Here is a 24,800-nt window from a genome sequence, read left to right on the forward strand (position 1 = left end):
AATAATAATGACAACAACAGTAGCAGCAGCACACATCTACACACGTCTCTCCTTGTCTCAGGCCCTCACAGCTGTCCAGTGAGTAGGTCCTGTTATTAACTCCATTTAGGTACACGAACAGGAAACTGCACTGACAGAACATGCCTTGGGGCTAATTGCTGAGATATGAGAGGTTTTAAAGTCACACTAGTTTGGGGCTTCCCTGGTGGCGCATTGGTTGAGAATCCGCCTGCCAATCCAGGGGACACAGGTTCGTGCCCCAGCCTGGGAGGATCCTGCATGCCGCGGAGCGGCTGGGCCCATGAGCCATGGCCACTGAGCCTGCACGCCCGGAGCCTGTGCTCCGCAACGGGAGAGGCCACAACAGTGAGAGGCCCGCGTACCGCAAAAAAAAAAAAAAAAAAAAGTCACACTCATTTGGTAGAAATTCAAAACTACTTGCTAATATAAATTCATTATCTAGACCTCAGGTCTCCTTCACCCACCTGGTGGTAGAATCTGTTTTCAGAAATTAAGATATATAATCATGCACATCCTATCCAATGATAGCAAAGAGGCAGAGACAGGCCCAGGAATCCTGAGTAAAAGAGCTATCAGGCCAGAAGATATTCTGTAGTATATGTCCCTTCATTGATCAACATATGGGGTTTGTTTTCACCTTAAATTTGTACTTGGACTTTACTTCTGGATCCTGTAGTGCTTTTTAATCAAACATGAATTCCATGAGACTTTCTATAATTGACTTAGTTTTATATTCTTGAGGGTCTTCCTTTGGTCATTCTTGGATTGTTCTATCATTCACTCGCCAAATAGTTGCTGAACACCTACAGTGTTACCACCTCACGCCACATGCTAGGTGAGACAGAGATGAACAACATAGATCTTTTTTGTCCCCCTTGGGCTTATATCTCTAACCCATCACCATCAACACGTTTCCATCCCATGCCTCACTTGTTTGACTCCTTAAACATTTTCTGTATTTTTTATCTGCTAAGTCCCTGACAGGTGTGAGATCTTAAGAATCTTTTTATACTTCTCAGAAATTGCTTGCCTATTTATAATCTATGTACAATATTGGCCCCTTACTAATCCTAACAGGGATAAAAGAGTGTGACAACAATCTTGCTCATCCTCTAACCCCACCCCTGCCTTCCCTGATAAACAGACTCACACACACAGATAAGTAGAATGCCACAGTAATTCCAAGTATAATACTACACAGACAAAAAACTTAGAACTTTTAAGCCTCAAAATTAGAAATGGGGGACTTCCCTGGTGGCACAGCAGTTGAGAATCCGCCTGCCATTGCAGGGTACATGGGTTCATTCCCTGGTCCGGGAAGATCCCACATGCCACGGAGCAAATGAGCCCGTGTGCCACAACTACTGAGCCTGCGCTGTGGAGCCCACACGCCACAATTACTGAAGCCCGCGTGCCTAGAGCCTGCGCACCACAGCAAAGAGTAGCCCCACTGGCAGCAACTAGAGAGAGCCCAACGAAGCCAAAAACAAATAAATAAATAAATAAAAATTAAAAAAAAATGAAATGGGAATTTTTCACTCTGGATACTCTGCACAGGACACAACATAATCCATTGATTGAAGTGAATAGAATGAATTTCCAAGCACCCCACAGGGAGTTATTAAAGATATTGTGAAGTTCTTTGAAACACACACAATGAGATGACCTAAAATTTGCTTGGAACTAAGAAAAAATAATGTCATATCTATCAAACTCCGGGAAGAACATATATGAGACTGAAAACATTCAGCAGCATTACCAAGATGAAGCCTGCCACCAAACTGTCTTAAACAACATGCAGTTCTGTGCACCAAATTCACCAAGACATAGAAAAGCAAATCCAAAGGCAGTAGGCAGTTCCAAACTAAACTAAACATTTACAAGAAAAGTCTGGTTCTGTTCTAACTTATTTTTTATATATCTGTCAAAAATGGTACACTTTTTGGCAGTAAAATTTGAATCTGGTTAAACTGTCATGGCTCACTGTAGTTATGTAAGTGTCACTGCTGAATTATATACAACACAAAAGGGCAGTTTTATCTGTCTGGACTACACTGAATTAGTGCTTGTCTCAAAGAAACCTCCTGGTTTAAAAGCAATGATGGCAGAGAACAGCAAGACAACCCTTACTATGGAATGAATTGTTGTCTCCCCCAAATTCTTATGTTGAAGGCTCAGCCTCTGATGTGATGTGATGGTATTTGGAGATGAAACCTTTGGGAGGTAATTAGGGTTAGATGAAGTCATCAGAGTGGGACTCTGGTTTGATGGGATTAGTGTCCTTATAATAAAAGACGCCAGTAAGCTTGCTCCCTACCGCCTTACTCCCATGCACATGCAGGAGGAAAGGCCATGTGAGCACAGGGTAAGAAGACAGCCATCTACAAGTCAAGAAGAGAGCCTTTACCAGAACCCAACCATGCTGGCATGCTGGTGTCAGGCTTTCAGCGTCCAGAGCTGTGAGAAAAGTAAATTTCTGTTGTTTAAGCCACCCAGTCTGTGGTGTTTTGTTATAGCAGATGCACCAAATCTGCATCTCATGAACTTACCTATAAAACCATGCCAGAGTACTAGGTAATGAGATGTCATCAGAAAGATAGAAATATGCTTTCAGATAATGTAGATTTGTGGAAATATTGTCAGATTGAACAATGTGACATAAAAGAAAGTGATTCTCAACCTTGGTTGCACACAGGAGTCACCTGGAAAGTTTTTCAAAATACTGATGATTGGGTCCTGTATATTCTGATATAATTGGTCTGGGTGAAGCCTGGACATTGAGATTTTTTAAAGCTCCTCAGTTTTCATATGTTGCCAAGGTCAAGGGATATTAACATAGAACATGTATTTGAGGTTGAAAACTTCCAAATAAGGAGGCACTTCTAATGTGTCATGGTCACAAGTTTAAATCTGGCTACTCCATTGGCGCTGACTAGTTACATACTTATCTCTCCAGTGTTCATGATGGAAGAGGTGGGAGGAATGCTGGTGGGGAGATGTTGTTCATGCTTAAACCAAACTGTTACGTTGACATTTTCTTTCCTACTTCTAGGATTACTTGTATGTATGTAATTACTTATGTGTATATAGACTCCCCCTTTAAAATGCTAGCTAATCACATAAAAAGAATATTTGACAGTTTTATATACAATGTAACATACCATACACACACACATACCCCCATACGCATATAAGATACTCAAAGTAACAAATAAAATGCCCTGTTGTGTAGCTGAAGGAAGAAATTCCTGTGAGCAGTCTGACTTTGGTGATTCTACATCATAGATCCCTCAAATAGAAAGTAACTACAGCCCCAAACTGAAAAAAAAATTCATGGATATTCATCCATTTGCTATTTCTGACAAATATTTCCCCCAGGCAAGTCTCTCATTTCATTGTTTTTTTGTCACCTCACTCACCTTCTCCTAGTCAGCTCCCAAGCTTTTCTTCCTCTGCTGGCCTCTAAGTATTATTCTCCTTGACTCTGTGTACATACCCTGGCTAAATCCCTAAGTTCGACAATCACTTTTCTACAATGACTACAAAGTATACATCTCCAAACCAGACCTTTCCACTGAATTCTTAGACATTCCATACACACTCTGAACTCCATATAAACAACGCTGGACAACAACAAAAACCTTGCAATAAAATTATTCCTCCTTTATCATTTTCTCAACCATGAATGGCATCACCATTCACAGAAAGAAACAAGAAACCTAGAAGTAAACCTAAATTTTTCTTTTTCTGAGATTCTAAATCTAACAGTGACTAGTGATTCTCAGACTAAGCTGCACATTGGAATCACCTGGAAAGTTTGCAAAATACCAATGACTGGATCCTATATATTCTAATGTCATACCTCATGAATCTGTTCCCTCCTCAGCAGTCTCGTTGACACTGCTCAAGTTCAAGTAATCACTTATCTCCATTAATATAACAGCATATTCATTGGTCTTTCTGCTACAAGCCTGTCTTCCCACCCTAGATCCCTGAACATACACATCCAAGTGGTAACCACTTGTACCAAATAAATATAAATGACAAGTAAAATGCCTTGTATAGCTTTTGAATACTACATATGAATACAAAGGGCAAATGTTTAAGCATATACAGATAAATATACATTACAAAGAAACATATATACTTATTGTATAGATTAGTCATTAGAGGTGATGTCATTTAGTTAGTTTGGATTAGTGTTTGAGAGCATTGATTCACTTTATAAATAGCCACACTCTAATATCTCTAAGTAAATTAAAAATGTAGGGCTTCTCTGGTGGCACAGTGGTTGAGAATCTGCCTGCTAATGCAAGGGACACGGGTTCGAGCTCTGGTCTGGGAAGATCCCACATGCTGAAGAGTAACTAGGCCCGGGAGCCACAACTACTGAGCCTGAATGTCTGGAGTTTGTGCTGCGTAACAAGAGAGGCTGTGACAGTGAGAGGCCCGTGCACCACAATGAAGAGTGGCCCCCGCTCACCGCAACTAGAGAAAGCCCTCACACAGAAACAAAGACCCAACACAGCCAAAAATTAATTAATTAATTAATTAAAAAAATTTAGACTGAAGAATAAAAATAAAATCTGACTTTTTCCATCATAGAACCAAGGTGAGTTCACCGGAGTGGAAAGGCTAATGCGATTGAGGTGTTTAAAAGGCTTGAAGTAAAACATTCAGACAAGTTTCCTTACAGTAACATTACATCAGTATAACTATTTTAACAGGCTGCCTTGTACATACATAAGCATTCAATTCCAACGACAACAACACAAAAAACCTAACTAAAACCTTTAGATGCAAATAGTAGATAAGTTCTGGAGATCTAACACACAGCATAGTGAATACAGTCAACAATACTGTATTATAAATGTCAAATTTGCTAAGAGACTAGACCTTAATTGTTCTCACTACAGAAAAGAAATTATAATTATGTGACCTGATAGAGGTGCTAGGCAACATGCCAATCATATTGCAACATATAAACGTATTGAACCAACACACTGTACACCTTAAACTTACACAGTGTTATATGTCAATTATATCTCAAAAAGTTAAATTAATTAATTACAGAAATATGTTGTCAGTTACAAAATGAATGAACATGACTATTAAAATGAGTTCACAATAGCCCTGGTGACTTGATATTCAAGGTTCAATGTTATATCCAAATTCAACTTAGAAGTAACATTCAAACACACATGTTGCATTCTTCTACTATAAATGACATTAATACTGTCCAAGCTCCTAAGACCCATGTTATGAAAAAAAAATTTTTCACATAGAAAATAAATCTGAGGTCAAGGAGCCACAAAGATTTTCTTATTAAACTAAGACCCTATTCATATCGATAATGTATATAATTGCTTAGAATATGTATTGATCTAAGGAATTACTTGAAAGTCACGAATGATAAAGAGATTAGAGATAGCCTGTTTGCAAACTGGAGAGACTCTATTATAAGTGTGCTTGTATCCACATACTATATATACATATATACACATACTACACACACACAGGTACTACACACACACACACACACACACACACACACACACACATATATATATATATATATATATATATATATATATATTATTCTTTGTAAAATTTTTGTAAACATATCCAGTTGGTTTCATGGTATGAAGAAAAAGAATCAAGCCTCTCCTTGATTGACTGTGCATGTTGGACTTTGTTCTCTCTCAGTGCCAGTAGAACTTTACTGAATTTATTCATAATTGTCTCAAGAGAAAGCTCAAGCCTTTGAGATTCCAGAGAGTATCTATAGCTGTTAATGGAAGAAGTAGTTAATTTGCTCATGATTTTTAAAAAACATAGGCATTCCTAATCTAGGTTGGGAGTCACGATGGAATAATATCCATTGCATTAACACTTTCTCTGGCTGTTCTGTGAAACATAATTTCCTAAATTCCTGAAGTGTAAAATATATGCCAGGAATTGCATAAATGATTAAAAAAATTAGAAGATTGTTGTCAATTCAGGTGACCTATTTTCAGGTGGATATAAAGAAACTACTCATAGTAAGAGACACAAGAAAACTCATTTACAGAAAATTTTAAGTTACAATGAACAAATAGCACTTACTATTCATTGCATTATGTGACTCTAGTTTGAGAGAGGTGGATTAGGACACTTCTTGCCCACCTCACGTTTCCCCCAGAAATGTCTCAGAAATAAAGACAACTGGAAGGAATAATATACATTCTCTAAGTATACTGTGATTATGCAATTATCTAATGAAATGTAAATGGTGATCTTCCACATTTCTTGCTTAAATGGGATATGCTGTCTTTCCTAATATTTTACTCCTGATGTACAGATGCAAAGGATTCTTTCACAGAGAAACCTCTGTGGCTCTATTAGTTTTCATGTCTTTACATTGGTAATTGTATGTACCAGAGACTTTATCACATAACCCTTGCTTGTTTCAATTGTACCCTGGACTTAAAACGTTATGGGTTGTAATTTCAGTTTCATATGATCTTCAAAATCTTGGCAAACAATGAAATTGGCTTAGCTAAAATAGAGAAGTTACAGCTGTATTCAGTTACTTTACAATTTTATGTTGTCTGCCTACATATTTTTCCCTTTACTAAACTCTGCAGATGGATTTTCAGGAGAAACAAAGGAAATGTCATCATCATAATACATTCAACAATTAATTTTTTTTCCTGAGAGATTTCAGATTATGCAACCAAGAATGTCCCAGAGAACCATTACTGATGTTCTGATGCTGACAGGGTATATTTATGGAAAAAATATATTTTAAAATTTCCCCAACAGCATTTAAAATCCATGAACATAATTTAATATTTCCATTTTTAAATAAAAATAAAACAGAGCTAAATATCACCGGTAATTTTTCTAGTTAATGAAAACTAAATAGCAAAGTTTCCTTAATCTAACTTTTTTTTCTTATTAATGTGTCTTTAACGCTGACTCTTTTGCATGTTGTTTATTTCCTTTTGTAACCATCACAAGACTGGAAAATTTTGATTATCTGATTCTAGGATAAACAATAAAGGATGCAAACAGTCTCTTCCAGAATACTTATTTTCTTCTAATAAAGTCAATAAGGTAGGAAACGAAACCTTTGTGCCTTATAAAGCAGCGGTCCCTAACTTTTTTGGCACCAGGGACCCGTTTTGCGGAAGACAATTTTTCCACGGACGGGGGCGGAGGCGGGGGAATGGTTCAAGCGGTAATGCAAGGCTCTAGGGAGCAACGCGGGGGCAGCAGATGAAGCTTCGCTCTGCCGCTGCTCACCTCCTGCTGTGCGGCCCGGTTCCTAACAGGCTGCGGACCCGTACAGGTCCACGGCCCGGGAGCTGGGGACCCCTGTTATAAAGGAGATGAATAAAGAAATGCCTAATTTTACACTGTTGAATCTGTAACTCATGGTGTTAGAGGGAACTTAAAAGGGTTTTCTGGCATATCCAGGTGAATATACAAAATCAACACCCAAACTGTTCAAGTCCACGCAGAACATGTTACTACTCTGAACACTTCAATAGTCTTTTATTACAACACAAAAGCATTCTCCACATAAGAGCTAAAATGATACCTTTCCAGTTTATTAATTTGTGTGTATATATACGTATTGGGGGAAAGACTAAAAAGCTTTAAAAGGATCCAATTATGTATTTATTGTGACTCTCCTAATAAATGCTCTCATGCTCTTTGTTGGAAAGGATACTTTGCTACCACGTATACAGATATGTATTATATTAGTGCTGTTATCTACTAGGACTATATTTAAGAGAGGTCAGTGTAAGCGGGAAGAAGAGAGACAAACAAATTGTATTGAGCAGAAGTTAGGGGGGTTGTTTTTATTTTTTCGTTGTTGTTTTGTTATAAATCAAAATCTAGTTCCCTTTGGAAGTATAATGCATCCATATTCATGGAGCATTTCTGGAATACAAAACAAACAAAGGTACTGGTTTTAATTTAGATCTGTGGCTTTTATGAAATTGTGTTCCCATTCATAAGATTATGACTCCACATTAACATCGGCAGGCATTTTGCTTGAGTTGACAAAAATGAGATTTTAACAGAATTTTAGAAGTTGTTTTGAAACATGACAATTTTCAAATTTCCTGAATTCTAATCTATGAAAATACGAACATGAGTTGTCTACTTATTGAGATATCAGAAATATTTGCACTCTTTTACCCAACAAATATATTCAAAATATACTCCTTGCATCCATTTATTCAGCAAAGGTTTATTGAATGCCTACATTGTGTCAGACACTGTTCTAGGTGCTAGGGATAAAAAAGGTGATCAAGAGTCAAAATTCTCTACTTTCTTTGAGTTCATATTATAGTCATACATGTAGAATTTTACTTTATAAATACAGAGTTTTCAATGAATATCCACAGTGAGATCCTCATGAGTATGCATAGGCATACTCTCATGATATCATAGATGTTTATCTCAATTCCCAGAACACTATGTTGATTGTTTAGCAATTTTTCAACCATTTCCTTATAATAAATTATCAAGATAACCAGAAAAATCAAACATTTAAAAACCATATACCTTCTAAAGTGTATGCATGAATGACTCATAAGCACATAAAAAAATACACAACATCAGTAGTCATTAAGGAAATGCAAACTAAAACAACAATGAGATACCATTTCACATTCACCAGAATGGCTAGGATAAAAAATTGGAACACTCAGACATTGCTGGTTGAATATAAAATGTTGCAGCCACTTTGGGAAACAGTTTGGCAATTCCCCAAATGTTAAATGTAGATCTAGCAATTCTACTTCTAGGTATACACCCAAGAGAAATGAAAACATGTCCACACAAAAACTTGTACATGCATGTTCACAGCAGCATTCTTCATAAAAGCCACAAAACAGAAACCAGTGAAATATCGACCAACTGATGAATGAATAAACAAACTGTAGTATATCTACAAAATAAAATTCTATTAATCGGGGCTTCCCTGGTGGCACAGTTGTTGAGAATCTGCCTGCTTCCCTGGTCTGGGAAGATACCACATGCCACGGAGCAACTAGGCCCGTGAGCCACAACTACTGAGCCTGTGCATCTGGAGCCTGTGCTCCACAACAAGAGAGGCCACGATAGTGAGAGGCCCGCGCACCGCGATGAAGAGTGGGCTCCGCTCGCCGCAACTAGAGAAAGCCCTCGCACAGAAATGAAGACCCAACACAGCCAAAAAAAAAAAAAAATTACATTAATCAATGCAAAGCAACAAACTATTGATACATGCTATAACATGGACAAATATCAAAAGCATTATGCTAAGAGAAAAAAGCTGGATGCAAAAGACCATGTATTGAATAATTCTATTTATACAAAATGTCCAGAAAAGGGAAAATCTATAGTGACAGGAAGTAAGTACATTAGTGGTTGCCTGGGGAGGAAGGGCTGCTGGGAATAAGAGTAAATGGTATAAAAGACGCTATTTGGGTGATGAAAATGTGCTAAACCCAATATATGGTAATGGTTGCATAACTAGGTAAATTTGTTAAAAATCATTGAATTGTATCCTTGAAATTGGTGAATTGCATGATATGTAAAATATGACTCAATAAATTTATTTCAGAAAATATATACCTTTAAGGGATGTACTTTCACCAAACTCATGCAAGAATATTTACAATCTGACTTACAAGATACACAAAAACACACTTTCAGAACATAAAATATTATAGGTATCTTATTTCTTTCAGTAGGAATTGCTATGGAGATTTCAAAACAGAAATGAAGATATTCTGGATTAAAAACACTTAAGAGTTTATGGTTAAGCATTGGTTTATGTATTTATGGGTTCAGGATATTACTTTTCCTTGTCATACAAAATGTTAAAACCATCATCACCAACATCATGATACTTACAATGACAATAAATGTGCTAAGTGTCTTCTTCACACTGTACCACTTACTCCTGGTGTTTTTGTTCTATTTTGTTTTATTTTTAAATTCATGAATACAACAACTCTGAGGGGGTTAAGTGTTATTTCCATTTTACATATGAGGAAACTGGGAATTTGGAGAAGTTAAATAACTAGTCTCAGATTGTTAACATAGGTAGTAAATGGTACCTGCTTCTCATCAAAGCCTGAACTCTTATTCCTACACTGCTTCCTTGCAAATAAGTACACAAATGCCAATTGATAGATACGCCAAATACTGGGAAACTTCTTGGTTAATTGGCTATTTTTCTTCATCACTCAATCAGGTTTCATTGGAAGTGAACTTAAATTTATTCAAAGCTAAATTGAAAGGAAGGTGTAATTCAGTTCCCCCACTTCACGTGTACTAGCTTTTTAGATACATCATTAACAGAGTAAGCACAATGGAACATGACAGATTTCTAGCTAACAACCTGTCTTATGTAAAATATTTAGTAAGTATCCATTCGGGTGAGTATTTTCCACATATGGAATATTTTCCCTTAAAGCTCATTAATTTTTTCAGACCTTGGTATGTTTACAAGGGGGTTTCATGGAACCCTTGCAAGTTACACCCATGGTTCAAATTAGATAAGAAACCAAGCATTCAGGGAAGTCAGCCTGTCAGTGCTAGCAAAGAGCAATCTGACTGTACTTCCCAAAGCGTGGGCTATTCCAAGTCAGGTGCCACACGGACAGGACACTAAGATACATTAAATTACACAGTAGGAACATTAGCCCATTCTCGATTGCCTTTCAGTTCTCCTGATTATAACAAGTAGGAAGTATCAGTTGGGGATGAGAGACGTGTTCAAGTGGTCCTAGCATGTGCCAATCTCCACTTTCATCAAATAAACAGAGGTCCAAAGGGTCAGAGTCTTCCCAAAGCAGCTGTATTCAGATGGCATTTAATATCCTCTTTGTGGCTATTGCATTTGTGCTATATTAAACTTTTTTTTATAGCAAGTGCTGATTTTCAACTAAAAAATGATATCAAGTTCCTTTTACAACAAAATTGATTTAAAAAACAGTGAATAAACTTAAAGAAAAAGTTCAGTAACCAAGTACAGGTGTTATATGAATATGGTTAAAGTCAGGATGGTCCTATGTGAATGACAGACATTTGAGAAGTACTCTAAGACAATGGTTATCAATCTTGTCAAGCCATCATAATATCTAAGAACTGCATTGAAATATAGAAACATTAGGAGTTACCACAGCTAAACAGATGCCTAGGACTTTGGAGGGCTGGTCTTTTTCTGAACTTTGGAGAATCATTTTGGTTGCTGAAAACAGCTAGCCAGTTTGCCATCTACAAGTTCAGGGCTTGCCTTAGGCAAACTCCTGGGAGCCTGTTCTTTGCTTTTCCAACCCTTTACCTATCCACATGTCCTCAAGCTAGTATTTTCTTTCTTCACTTTCTTCCATCAGACCTAACCAGTAGATCTTTATTCACACTATGATACAAAGGCTCTATACCTGTAGTGCATTACCGAACTCCCCAGTGTTTGAGTTTTCACATGGATCAAAGCATAGGTGCAAGGATGTACTTTTCAGGCTGTTCTAAACTTTCAGACCTATTTTAGCAGATAGGAAATTTTATATTTTACACATAAACTGTACACCCCAGAAAGTAATTCATCTTTCAAAGTAGGGTAAGACTTGCTTAGCTTAGTCAGAAATAATATGTTGCTTTCATTAGTGCCATGAAGTTAAACTTTTTTCTCAATTTCATATATGAGAAAACTGAGGCACATCACTTCAAATGATCAGTTTCACTTTAACCCACACTCTTGCAGCCCATAGTCTGGCTACTATTTCACAAGTTGTGGTTAGAGTACCATGTATATAAGAATTACCTAAGGTCAGAGAGCCTCATACCCCAGAGGGCAGACAGTAGAAGCAAGAAGAAATACAATCCTGCAGCCTGTGGAATGAAAACCACATTCACAGAAAGATAAACAAAATGAAAAGGCAGAGGACTATGTACCAGATGAAGGAACAGGATAAAACCCCAGAAAAACAACTAAATGAAGTGGAAATAGGCAACCTTCCAGAAAAAGAATTCAGAATAATGATAGTGAAGATAATCCAGGACCTCAGGAAAAGAATGGAGGCAAAGATCCAGAAGATGCAAGAAATGTTTAACAAAGACCTAGAAGAATTAAAAAACAAACAACTAGAAGAATTAAAGACAAACAAACAGAGTGAACAACATAATAACTGAAATGAAAAATACACTAGAAGGAATCAAGCAGACTAACTGAGGCAGAAGAACGGATAAGTGACCTAGAAGACAGAATGGTGGAATTCACTGCCATGGAAAAGAATAAAGAAAAAAGAATGAAAAGAATTGAAGACAGCCTAAGAGACTTCTGGGACAACATTAAATGTACCAACATTTGAATTACAGGGGTTCCAGAAGGAGAGAGAGAATGGACCCGAGATAATATTTGAAGAGATTATAGTCGAATAATTCCCTAACATGGGAAAGGAAATAACCACCCAAGTCCAGGAAGTGCAGAGAGTCCCAGGCGGGATAAACCCAAGGAGAAACACACAAAGACACATCACTGAGACACATAGTAATCAAATTGACAAAAATTAAAGGCAAAGAAAAATTATTAAAGGCAACAAGGGAAAAATGACAAATAACATACAAGGGAACTCCCATAAGCTTAACAGCTGATTTCTCAGCAGAAGTTCTACAAGCCAGAAGCGAGTGGCACGATATATTTAAAGTGATGAAAGGGAAGAACCTACAACCAAGATTACTCTACCCAGCAAGGATCTCATTCAGATTCGAAAGAGATATCAAAAGCTTTACAGACAAGAAAAAGCTAAGAGAATTCAGCACCACCAGCTGTACAACAAAAGGAACTTCTCTAAGTGGGAACCACAAGAGAAGAAAAAGACCTACAAAAACAAACCGATAGCAATTAAGAATATGGTAATAGGAACATATATACTGATAATTACCTTAAACATGAATGGATTAAATGCTCCAACCAAAAGACACAAGCTTGCTGAATGGTTACAAAAACAAGACCCATATATATGTTGTCTACAAGAAACCCACTTCAGACTTAGGGACACATACAAACTGAAAGTGAGGGGATGGAAAAAAAATATTCCATGCAAATGGAAATCAAAAGAAAGCTAGAGTAACAACACTCATATGAGATAAATTAGACTTTAAAATAAAGACTGTTACAAGAGACAAGGAAGGACACTACATAATGATAAAGGGATCAATCCAAGAAGAAGATATAATGTTATAAATATATATGCACCCAACATAGGAGCACCTTAGTACATAAGGCAACTGCTAACTACTATAAAAGAGAAAATTGACAGCAACACAATAACAGTGGGAGACTTTAACACCTCATTACACCAATGGACAGATCATATAGACAAAAAATTAATAAGGAAACACAAGCTTCAAGTGACACAATAGATGAGAGAGATTTAATTGATATTTATAGGACATTCCATCTGAAAACAGCAGATTACACTTTCTTCTCAAGTGCACATGGAATATTCTCCAGGATAGATCACATCTTGGGTCACAAATCAAACCTTGGTAAATTTAACAAAATTGAAATCATATCAAGCATCTTTTCTGATGGCAACGTTATGAGATTAGAAATCAATTACAGGGAAAAAAACAGTAAAAAGCACAAACACGTGGAGGCTAAATAATACATTACTAAATAACAAAGAGATCACTGAAGAAATCAATGAGGAAATCAAAAAGTACCTAGAGACAAATGACAACAAAAGCACAATGAACCAAAACCTATGGGATGCAGCAAAAGCAGTTCTAACAGGGAAGTTTATAGCAATACAATCCTACCTCAAAAAACAAGAAAAATCTCAAATAAACAATCTAACCTTACACCTAAAGGAACCAGAGAAAGAACAAACAAAACCCAAAGGTAGTAGAGGGAAAGAGTCATAAAGATCAGAGCAGAAATAAATGAAATAGAAACAAAGAAAACAAGAGCAAAGATCAATAGAACTAAAAGCTGGTTCTTTGAGAAGATAAACAAAATCAATAAACCATTAGCCAGACTCATCAAGAAAAAGAGGGAGAGGACTCAAATCAATAAAATTCGAAAAGAAAAAGAAGTTACAACAGACACCGCAGAAATACAAGTATCATAAGAGACTACTACAGCAACTCTATGCCATTAATATGGACAACCTGGAAGTAATGGACAAATTCTTAGAAAGATATAACTTTCCAAAACTGAAACAAAAAGAAATAGAAAGTATGAACAGACCAATCATGAGCACTGAAATGGAAACTGTGATTAAAATATTTCAACAAACAAAAACTCAGGACCAGATGGCTTCACAGGTGAATTCTACCAAACATTTAGAGAAGAGGTAACACCCATCCTTCTCAACATCTTCCAAAAAATTGCAGAGGAAGAAACACTCCCAAACTCATTCTACAAGGCCACTATCACCCTGATACCAAAACCAGACAAAGATACTACAAAAAAAGAAAATTACAGACCAATATCACTGATGAATATAGATGCAAAAATCCTCAACAAAATACTAGCAAACAGAATCCAACAACACATTAAAAGGATCATACACCATGACAAGTGGGATTTATCCCAGGGGTGCAAGGATTCTCCAATATATGCAAATTGATCAGTGTGATACACCATATTAACAAATTAAGGAATAAAATCCATATGATCATCTCAGTAGATGCAGAAAAGCTTTTGACGAAATTCAACACCCACTTATCATAAAAGATCTCCAGAAAGTAGGCATAGAGGGAACTACCTCAACATAATAAAGGCCATGTATGACAAACCCACATCAAACATCATTCTCAATGGGGAAAAACTGAAAGCATTTCCTCTAAGTTCAGGAACAAGACAAGGATGTCCACTCTCACCACTGTTATTCAACATAGTTTTGGAAGTCCTAGCCATGGCAATCAGAGAAGTAAAAGAAATAAAAGGAATACAAATTGGAAAAGAAAAGGTAAAACTCTCCCTGTTTTCAGATGACATGATACTCTACATAGAGAATCCTAAAGATGCCACCAGAAAACTACTAGAACTAATAAATGAATTTGGTAAAATTGCAGGATACAAAATTAATGCACAGAAATCTCTTGCATTCCTATATACTAACAATGAAAGATCAGAAAGAGAAATTAAGGAAACAATCCCATTCACCATTGCAATGAAAAGAATAAAATACCTAGGAATAAACCTACCTAAGGAGGTAAAAAACCTGTACTCAGAAAACTATAAGACACTGATGAAAGAAATCAAAGATGACACAAACATACGGAGAGATAGACCATGTTATTGGATTGGAAGAATCAACATTATGAAAATGACTGGCTATACTACCCAGAGCAATCTACAGATTCAATGCAATCCCTATCAAATTACCAATGGCATTTTTCACAGAACTAGAACAAAAAATCTTAAAATTTTTATGGAGACACAAAAGATCCCGAATAGCCAAAGCATTCTTGAGGGAAAAAAACAGAGCTGGAGGAATCAGACTCCCTGACTTCAGACTGTACTACAAAGCTACAGTAATCAAGACAGTATGGTACTGGCACAAAAACAGAAATATAGATCAATGGAAGAAGAAAGAAAGCCCAGAGATAAACCCACGCACCTATGGTCACCTTATTTTTGATAAAGGAGGCAAGAATATACAATGGAGAAAAGACAGCCTCTTCAATAAGTGGTGCTGGGAAAACTGGACAGCCACATGTAAAAGAATGAAGTTAGAACACCCCCTAACACCATACACAAAAATAAAGTCAAAATGGATTAAAGACCTAAATGTAAGACCTATAAAACTTAATACTATAGTTTTAAGTTTAAGACACTATAAAACTCTTAGAGGAAAACATAAGAAAAACACTATTTGACATAAATCACAGCAAGATCTTTTCTGACCCACCTCTTAGAGTAATGAAAATAAAAACAAAAATAAACAAATGGACCTAATGAAACTTCAAAGCTGTTGCACAGGAAAGGAAACCATAAACAAGATGAAAAGACTACCCTCAGAATGGGACAAAATATTTGCAAATTAATCATTGGACAGAGGATTAATCTCCAAAATATATAAACAGCTCATGCAGCTCAATATTAAAAATACAACCCAATCAAAAAATGGACAGAAGACTTAAGTAGATATTTCTCCCCAGAAGACATACAGATAGTCAAGAGGCACCTGAAAAGCTGCTCAACATCACTAATTATCAGAGAAATGCAAATCAAAACTACAATGAGGTATCACCTCACACCAGTTAGATTGGGCATCATCAAAAAATCTACAAACAACAAATGCTGGAGGGGGTGTGGAGAAAAGGGAACATTCTTGCACTGTTGGTGGGAATGTAAATTGATACAGCCACTATGGAGAACAGTATGGATGTTCCTTAAAATACTAAAAATAGAATTACCATATGATCCAGCAATCCCACTACTGGTTATATACCCAGAGAAAAACATAGTTCAAAAAGACACATGCACCCCAATGTTCATTGCAGCACTATTTACAATACAATAGCCAGGTCATGGAAGCAACCTAAATGCCCTTGGACAGATGAGTGGATAAAGAAGGTGTGGTACACATATACAATGGAATAGTACCCAGCCATAAAAGGGAATGAAATTGGGTCTTTTGTAGAGACGTGGAATGGACCTAGAGACAGTTATACAAAGTGAAGTAAGTCAGAAAGAGAAAAACGAATATCATATATTAATGCATATATGTGGAATCTAGAAAAATGGTGCAAGGCAGAAATAGAGACACAGGTGTAAAGAACAATAATATGGACACCAAAGGGGGAAAGTGGGGGGTTGGGAGGCGTGGCAGCGGTGGTGGAGGTGGTTGTGGTGGGATGAATTGGGAGATTGGGATTGACATATATACACTAATATGTATAAAATAGATTAACAAGAACCTGCGACATAAAAAAATAATAAAATAATTAAAAAAACTAATTACCTGGGGCTTTGTTTGAAATGAAGATTCCTAGGTATCCTCAAACCTTTTAACTCAGAATGAGAGCCAGTGGGGTCTGGGCATCTGAATCTTGAGTTCTCTCTCTTGGTCATTCTTATAGAAAATAATGTTTGAGGATCTCTTCTGTGTCTATAGTGCTCTCCCTTTCAAGTTCACTTTTTATAACTCAGGTCAGTAATGCTCAAAGCTATATTGCTACACAGAGGATAAAATTAAAATGTGTCTGGGTTTTCTGCCTCTAAATTTTAGGCTTTTTTTTTCATCTTATCTCTGTAGACTTGCAGTTTGTTTTGTAATCCTGTCAGTCACCAAAACAAACAAAAAATAAACACAGGAGAAGAGGAGGAGGGACAAGGACAGAATGAGCTCAGTGTAAGGGAGGGCAGCTGGGGTACCTCGGACAGCAGCTGTTTTATGGGATTCTTGGACAGTGTGTAAAATCACTGGCTTCTCCAGGCTTCTGTCCTTGCTCTTGAATGCCTTGTTGTAAGTGCATAGTTATTTTGTTGCTGAGCAGTTAATGCTACGATGGTGACACCCACATGGCCATTTTTGACCCTACCTTCCCAGCTCTTCGAAACTGTGTATTCTTTAACAGCTGATACCATCCGGAGAGCTTTGGAAATGAAAAAAACACTTTGCTTCTAACCTGATTTTGCACATTCTGCATTTCATTTTTGTCCCTTCAAAGTGGGGAAGTTTAATATAAAATGTTTTACTTTAATTTTTTTTCACTTCTAAACGGAAATAATGAAGAAAAGAAAGTTTAGGAACTCCAACATCTGTTGTTTTTTACAGTTGACATAAACTGATTAAATATAAATTCTTTCAGGTCAATGAGAGTGTCCTTTGTCTCAGAATTCACTTTGGTCAAGGAGTCTATGGGAATACATCATCTAACTGGTAAGTTATGCATACATAAAAGTCTCAAACTTGAACCTCAGAACTGGGAAAATAGCATTTGATATAATTAAAGAAGAGCAGAAAGTGCATGGTTTCATAAAAACTGGCACATGCACTTGCAATCTCCCTAAGTTCAAGTAGTGTATGTTTTAATTTCTTTTTCTCAAACCATCTTTCTCTTCTCCCATAACACAAACCAATATAATGATATGATGAATTACTATACTGTCCCTGAAATCATGTTTGTGAAAACTACTTAGTGACATGAAAGTTGTTTATGATAACAAGAAAAGCAAGATGTAAAAACTGTGTGAGTCCAGTAATTGTGTGTGTGTGTGTGTGTGTGTGTGTGTATATATATATATATCTGTATTTAGATATATCTCTATATTTAAGTCTCTATATCTACTTATTTATATATATAGCAAGAGCTCTCTGGGTTGTTTAATTTTGAAATAGTCATCTTTCTTTCCTATATTCTTCTATATTCTAAATTGTATACAAAATGTTATAATTTAAAATATGATTTTAATAATATTTACATTAAATTTTAATAACACTATACTTTTATAATTTTAAAATGGTATTTAAAAAGTTTGTTTTAAAATTCAAATTTTAGAGCTTAATGTTAAAGCTACAATAATAATAGGCCTTAATATTAAAATTAGAGATCATCTTTGCAGAATTCCTGTGGGAATTTCTTTCCAGGTTTTAATAAATGTAAACATGAAAACTAAATCCAGTTGACCCTTTAGTGAGATATAAGCTTTATTAGAATAAGAGAAAATACTTATTCATTGTCATTTTTAACATATTTCACAAAGAAAAATTTCTGTACTTTGCTTTATATACTAATAACTACTCAAAACATTATGCACAATCTGCATTTTTTAACTTACATTCTTTTTAAGATCATTTTGATGGTGAATACTGGTGAGTTTAACCTGAACTAGAAAATGTTCCCAGGCAGTTTGTCTTCACATCCCCAAAACTGAAACCTGAACTGGGACTTGGTCATGAGAAATTTTAAACTCAGTCAAGTAACTAACTAAAAAAGCAGATGGGGCAGAATACTCGGACACATTTCCAAAAATAATATACTCTTCTTGGGAAATTATGGATTATTTATTCCCTAAGAATGTAGTTTACAATTACATTTGGCCACAAATACGTTACTCTTTTCTTTTTATTTCACTGTCCATGGATCTGGAAATCCTTTTTTGAAAATCAGCAGAATCCAGTAATTTGTATTTCTGCCTCCCTACTACTGAAAGACTCGAGCTTAACAATTTATTTGTCAAAACAAGCATATTCAGATTGCCAGAGTGTGATGCCATGATATATTTTGGTTTTCATCCCTAGCTCCTGGTTAGAGCTCCTAAAACCCTTGTAATTTCCTAAATTATAAGAGTAATAGAAGCGTCTTTTGTTATAATATTTGTTTTTTATCTCCAGTTCCTAAACTAATTCTGGAGTGAAGAAGGTGAAAGGAAAGTCTTTGTTATTCATACCAAGCCCTTTTCAACCATGCCTGAATTTATGTTAAGGCATCCTTGAGAAAGCCTATAAGGATGATGGAGGGTGGGGTGAGTGAAGGGTGGTTGCCAGAGAAACCAATCATGTAATTAGAAGGTTGGAACTTTAGCCTAAGGGTTTAATCAATCATTCCTATATAATGAAGCCTTCATAAAAATATCCTCACTGAAGAGGTTTGGAAAGCTTCTAGGTTAGTGAACACATCGTAGTGCCAGGAGGGTGGTACGTCTGGCGAGGGCATGGAAGCTCTGAGCCCCTACCTCATTCCTCCCTATGCATCTCTTTCATCTGTGTTCCTCAGTTGTATCCTTTCATAATAAATCAGTAATCTAGTAACTGAACTGTTTTCCTGAGTTTTGTGAGCTATTATAGCAAATGATTGATCTTGAGGAACCTCAGGTTTATGGCTAGTTGGTCAGAAGAATAGGTGGCAACCTGGGACTTGTAATTGGTCCCTGAAGTAGGAGGGGGGCAGACTTGTGGAAATGAGCCCTTAACCTGTGGGGTCTGCACTAACTCTGGGCAGTTAGTACCAGAATTGATTAAATCGTAGGACACTCAGTGGGTGTCTACCAAGAATTGGAGAATTGCTTCTTATGGAAAACCCACACATTTGGTGTCAGAAGTGTTCTGTGGGTGGAGTAGTAGAAAATATTAGTTTTCCCTCAGAGAGTGACCTTTTCTTTTTAACATGTAAATAAAATTATTCCATTTGCTTGTTAAATATCTTTCAATGGATTTCCATATCTCTTTGAATAAAAACTAAATTTCTTATTATAACCTACTGGGCTATTCAGGATCAACCTCTTTCACCTCACCTCCAAGCATGTCACTGGTAAATTTTACCCAAGATTTATGGAGGAAATAATACAAATTACATACAACTTTTCTGAAAATAGAGGTTGAGGGAATGTTTTCTGGCTTACTTTTGAGGCCAGAATTTCTTTCATAACAAAACTAGTCAAATGCATTCCAAGAAAAGAAATTGCTAGGTCAATAGCCCTGATGAATACAGGTCCAAAAATCCTCAACAAGTTATTTCCAAGTCAGATACGTCAATATATTAAAAGAGTAATACAGGGCTTCCCTGGTGGCGCAGTGGTTGAGAGTCTGCCTGCCGATGCCGGGGACACGAGTTCGTGCCCCGGTCTGGGAAGATCCCACATGCCGCGGAGCGGCTAAGCCCGTGAGCCATGACCGCTGAGCCTGCGCGTCCGGAGCCTGTGCTCCGCAACGGGAGAGGCCACAACAGTGAGAGGCCCGCGTAACACACACACACACACACACAAAAGAGTAATACATAACAACCAAAAGTGGTTTATCCTAGGAATGCAAAGTTGGTTTAATATTTGAAATTCACCTCATTAACATAATAAAACAGACAAACCAGATAATTTCTGCAATTAATGCAGAAAAAGTGGATTTGATCAAATTCAATTGTCTGTCATTATTTTTTTTTTTTTTTTTTTTTTTTTTTTTTCCGTACGCGGGCCTCTCACTGTTGTGGCCTCTCCCGTTGCGGAGCACAGGCTCCGGATGCGCAGGCTCAGCGGCCATGGCTCACGGGCCCAGCCGCTCCGCGGCATATGGGATCCTCCCAGACCGGGGCACGAACCCGTATCCCCTGCATCGGCAGGCGGACTTCCAACCACTGCGCCACCAGGGAGGCCCGTCTGTCATTATTAAAATTGTCAGCAGACTAGAAATATAAGAACATTTTCAAACCTGATAAAGGGCATCTACACAAAACTTATAGCTACCACCATGAGTAATAGCAAAAGACTAAAAACTTCCCTCTACATATACAAAAAGTATATCCACTCACTACTATTGTAGAATAGTTCTTAGCAAATACAGAAAGTCAAGAAGGAGGAATGCAAAGCTTATTGAAAAGGAAGAAATAATGCTCTCATTATATACAGTCAACAAGATCATGCATAGAGAAAATCCTAAGGGATCTAGAAGGACCCTCTAGCATTTATAAATAAATTTGCCAAGTTTATAGGAAAAATCTCTCTATAAAAAAATCATATAAAAATCATAATCTAGCAGTAAGCAATTAGAAAATTAAACATAAAAAACAATACTATTTACAGGTGCATTTATAAACATTAAATAGATAAGGATAAATTTAACAAAATGGAGAAAGATCTTACAATGAAAATTACAATACAATTTTGTATTGCTGAAATACAAAAAGTCCTAATGACATGTAGAGATGGGCTATGTTCAAGGATTAGAAGATTTCATATTTTTAAGTTGTCACTTTTCTAGATTGATAGATTTCTAGATTCAATGAAGTTTCTATCAAAACCATAATAGGATTTTTTGTAGAAACTGACAAACTTATACTAAATTTTTTACAGATATGCAAATGACCTAGAATATACAAAATAATCTTGAAAAAGAACAAAGTTAGGGAATTTATTCCACTTGATTTCTAGTCTTTAAAGCTATAGTGATTTTCTCCTAAAATAGACTTTAAAGCTATAGTGATTTTCTCATAAAATAGTGTCTCACAAATTTTTCCTTCTCTGTATGTGCTTGCCACTTCCTTCCATTAAGTTCTGGAGTTTATTTCCCTTCCCCCAAATCTAGGCTGGCCCTATTTTGTGACTTGCTTTGAGCAATGCAAGGCTTACAAGCTTCCAGCTTTACTCTCTTAGAACCCTGAGCCTTAATGTTGCTTGATCTGACTAATCTGCTAGAGATAAAAGTTGCATGAAGAGACACACTATTGGATGTGAGACTACAGAGAGAGAGACAGAGACAGATAGACAGAGAGAGACAGAGAGAGAGAGAGAGAGGGAGGTAAAGGACCATGCAGTCTTCAGCTACCTTAGTCACCTCAGACAATGCTACAGACATGTGAGTGAAGCCATATCTTAGATCCTTCAGACCTAACTGATCTACATGAACCAACACTATGTATTGGAGAAATGAGCACATCCTTGCAAGGTCTGCCTAAATTGCTGATTTATAAACAAATGATTGGTTGTTATTGCTTATGCCACACAGTTTTAGGGTGGTTTAATATACACCAGTGTAGAAACCTGAACCAGTGAATGACTGAGGAAACGAATGACACATCTTTTTCTCAAAGCATACTAGCAATATTACCGTATTGTTGATGCTGAAATACTCTCTGTAACTCTCTTTTACAGATTTTCTAGTAAATGGGGAGTTTCTGTAGTTACACTTCAGAAATTATCAAAAGATAAGAAATTTTTGTGCAGCATGAAATTAATTAAAGATCTTTCTGATTAAATTTCTGATTATAAAAGTAATGTATAGTTACTGAATTTACAGTATAAAAAAGGGGAGAAGGTCATTCATTATTCCACAAAATTAATGTTTATCTTTTGTTATATTTTCTTTAGTCTCTATGAGCTGATACATTTTTATACAAAAAAATACATTTTTCTTAACTGGGATCACACTTCATATAAAGTTCATTGTCGGCCTATAGTTACAGAGAAATAATTTTGCTTACAGGGCACATCTTTTACAAGTATCCTTAAATATATAAAGTATCCCCCTAAAGTGCACATATTAGCAAAGAGCTGTTAAAAGAACCAGATTTTTTTTTTTTTTCTTTTTGCGGTATGCGGGCCTCTCACTGTTGTGGCCTCTCCCGTTGCGGAGCACAGGCTCCGGACGCGCCGGCCCAGCGGCCGTGGCTCACGGGCCCAGCCGCTCCGCGGCATATGGGATCCTCCCAGACCGGGGCACGAACCCGTATCCCCTGCATCGGCAGGCGGACTCTCAACCACTGCGCCACCAGGGAGGCCCAAGAACCAGATTTTAAATGCCTGTGTCAAAAGAATTTTTAATAGATAAACTTTGCTATTAAGGTCATCTGCATATATTTAGGCCATACATAATGTAAAGAAAAAGACCGCTGAATTTTATCAATGTCACATGAGTTCATTGTATAAGATGTTGTTTATCCCATAATCTGATATTTTATTTTGAGGATCCCACTGACAAACTTTTTTCTAATTTTGGAACAAAAAATTACATTTCTCCTAGATAAACCATTGTTTATATCTTGCAGACAGGCCTGAACTATGGAGCTGCTGATCTTTTTTTTTTTTTTTTCAAAGTATAGAATAAGACATGTGGCTCCCCCACCAAAAATATATCTGCATTTTTGAAATTTATTCTCTGACCCTAGTTTTGAATTCATTTCTTTACCACTACATTTAATTTTTCTCTCTCAGAGGGAATTTATGAATCTTTATAAACTGTGACACTTTTTGTAAAAAAGTGGCATTTTGATCAATTAATTTATCTTGTCTAATTTTTCCACTTATTATGTAAGCAGCAGTTCCCAAAATTTTAATAAGTAAATAACATTTTATTATATTATATTAACCACAGTCTATTGCTAGAGATAATAGATTGGAGTTCATTCTCCACTATTATGGAAATTGTAATAAACAACTTTGTGCTTCAGTTTTTTCCACATATCTGATTGTTTTCTAGGACTGGGCTTTCCTGCTTAAAGGGTCTTGAAATACATTACCAAATTTCTTTAGAAAGACTATGATGATCTGTACTCTCACCATCAGGGCACCTACCTCAACACACCTTGCCAGCATGATTGTATCACTGTTCGGGGTTTTGTTAATGTGACCAGTAAAAGGGCATCAAATGAGTTACCATGAATTTTTTGGATTGGAACAAGCCCATGCTCTCAGTGATGCTTCCTTTATCTTATATCATGTATTCAAGAGTCTTTTTGTCTATCTGTCCTGTAGATCAGTCTATCCACACGATAATTCTATACTTTCAAAGAGAAATACTACTTAAGTAGGCAATTTTCAAGTATCAAAACTATTCTTATCACAAGTCCAATGCTGAGAATCTCTCCTGAAAAAAATAATCCAAAAATAGAAAATATTTATATCAATGTGTACTCACTACAACATTACTTGTAATAGTAATAAAGTCACGACTTAAATATCCAAATTTATTGAAGCAATTATGAACAATATACCTATAGAGTGAAATAGTTATTAAAAATTATGGTTACAGAGGTTGCCAATGATCAGATGTTAAGTTAGAATATGCTGGAATTAAAGGCCATGTTTCAACTCTTGATATGAAAAAAACTGTGCCACAAATGTTGAGTTAATAATATTAGGATAAATGACTATCTTTTTCTACTGAATTAAAAAAATTGAACCGGAGGAGGTAATTTACAAAATATTATCGGTGTTCAACTCAGTTAGTGGAGTTATGGATGTTTTATGCATTCTTCTCTGCAACTTCCATTATTTCCTGAATTTCACCATACTATATACTTCTCCTTGTTTCCTTGCAAATCTATTTTAGATTAAGATGGAGCTA

The 24,800-nt window shown here is 36.4% G+C and overlaps 1 protein-coding gene across 10 annotated transcripts in view; it reads right to left on the bottom strand.

Moving 5' to 3' along the window:
• ARHGAP24 (Rho GTPase activating protein 24) overlaps window positions 1-24,800 on the bottom strand; it is a 516,018-nt gene that overhangs the window by 27,041 nt on the left and 464,177 nt on the right. The gene's annotated exons all lie outside the window — the stretch shown is intronic.

The sequence above is a fragment of the Mesoplodon mirus genome (genome assembly GCF_964341445.2).
Source record: "Mesoplodon mirus genome assembly, chromosome: 2".
Taxonomy (NCBI): Eukaryota; Metazoa; Chordata; class Mammalia; order Artiodactyla; family Ziphiidae; genus Mesoplodon; species Mesoplodon mirus.